We start from the raw sequence: 2071 nt of genomic DNA on the forward strand, positions 1-2071 counted from the left end.
TTTTTTAAAAAATATATTAAGTGACGTGACTCCCAGAGTGCGCACCAATGACATGCAAATTAAACATTTGCATTTTCACTGTTGGTGCCCCACATTGTTAAGTGATGAACTAAGTTTGGTTGTGGAGATCTACAGAGAGACATGCAGCCAAGAAGAAGAAACCAACATGTCATGTTACATGTCATAACATTATCCCACCTAAACACAACATGCTGGTCTGGCCTGGCAGGCTGGAGCCCAGATAAATTTACCGTTAACAGACCCTTTGTGTGAACCGAACTTGAACAACACTGCTTTGTATTGTGGTGTAATTTTGTCTCTACGTGGAACTGTTTTTTTTAATTTATTTTAAAATGTTAGAACGTATATAAGTGTGAAATGTAAAAAGTTCAACATCGTGGGAAACCGTCAATCATGCATTTAAATTGTTATATTTGGATTCAGCAAAGTCAATAAGAAATGTCACATTTCATCTCTGAAAAAAACCCGCTGACCAGTGTTATAGTTTAATGCAGATAGTTTGTTTTGATAAACAGTTAAAGGTTTTTAAATTACAACCTTTTTCACATTAGTTGCAATGTTTTGCGACTGATTGTATGAGCTGTTTGGGGAAATGCATCTTGTTTTACAAACGCTGTAAAAAATTTGAGAGTAATTGACAAAAACTTTCATTTCTAGCTTCAGTAGAATGAAATAAGAGCTGTAGTATGAACTGGCTAATTTCCCAAACCTACACCTCCACCTATTGGTCACTGTGGCAAACTCCTTCTCCAGACATGCCAGATTTGCCCAGAGCAGCATGGGGTTTCACGCTGTGGCAGTTATCTTTCACTCGCATGATTAACTATGAGCTATAGATGCACAACTGAGAAAAGTGGAGTATTTGGTTTGTATTCTTATAAAATCTTAGCAAAATAGCAGAAAAGACACTGAAATTTTCTACTGGAAATTCCAACCAATAATTATGTAAATATACTTAGAAATCATTTTCTTTTATTCTTTTCCATGTAAATTATTAAATTATTTAACCACTATTACTATTAGTAATAATGATGATGTAAAGTATTGTGATGTAAGTGCTAGTGAAGTAGTGAGTATATATTGTGAGAAAGAAATATTTTGAAAAACTTGCCCCAAATTAGAAGCCTCCAACTCCTGGTGGGAGACAAAGCTGATGGAGGTAAGGTCCTGTGGGACTTAAACCAGACTGACAACCAGACATATTGGTGTTTGAGAAGGAGAAGCAGACCGCAGTGGTGATAAATGTGGCAATCCCAGCGGACAGCAACATCAGGAAGAAGCGGCACAAGAAAATAGAGGCGTACCAGGGGCTGAAGGAACAGCTGGAGCAGATGTGGAAAGTGAAGTCCAAAGTGGTCCAAGTGGTAACATTAGCATTAGATGCTGTAACTCCCTAAACTGGAAGAGTGACTTCAGAAGGCAAATGTGCCATAATTTCACTAAACCTCCGTTGCTGCACAGACAAAGCACAGGAAAATGAACAAGCTCACGCGTGAAATGCGGATGCTTTGTTTTCACGTTGAGAAAACTTGTTCAGAACACAGTCGGTGCTTTATAAAAAAGAAGGGTCTTATTTGAAAATACAATGCTTACATGCGTTTTCTGTCATATATGCAGCTGTTTGACACATGCGCGTTTGAGTGACGGTAACGTCTGATTTTGACTCAGATAACCAGAACTGGAAAAAAATGTATTTAATGAGTTACCAGATTACTGTAGCTGCCGCACATGTTACTCCCAGCCTGTTATTTATGAGCCTTTCACGTTTTGAGCATTATTCTGTCATAGAAGTAGTAAAGGTCAGAGGTCATCCTCCTGGTACTGAAAGTGCCGCGTGCTTCCTGACCTGTGCTGTCTGGCGCTCTGTCGTCACAAACAAGGAAACCATGTTCGCGCTAACGCAGCGGTGCGTTCAGGTACTGTCAGAAAAGTGACCAACAGCTCTTTCAGGAAAACAGGTACGCACGTGGTAGCGTGGCCGAGCGGTCTAAGGCGCTGGATTAAGGCTCCAGTCTCTTCGGGGGCGTGGGTTCGAATCCCACCGCTGCCA

At 40.2% G+C, this 2071-nt stretch overlaps 1 non-coding gene across 1 annotated transcript; it reads left to right on the plus strand.

Annotated features, from left to right (window-relative positions):
- The first annotated feature begins 1989 nt into the window (after window positions 1-1989).
- On the plus strand, window positions 1990-2071 carry trnal-aag (transfer RNA leucine (anticodon AAG)). The gene has a single exon. It is a non-coding gene; the product is annotated as a tRNA-Leu (tRNA).

This window comes from Astatotilapia calliptera, chromosome 3, assembly GCF_900246225.1.
Source record: "Astatotilapia calliptera chromosome 3, fAstCal1.2, whole genome shotgun sequence".
Classification (NCBI taxonomy): Eukaryota; Metazoa; Chordata; class Actinopteri; order Cichliformes; family Cichlidae; genus Astatotilapia; species Astatotilapia calliptera.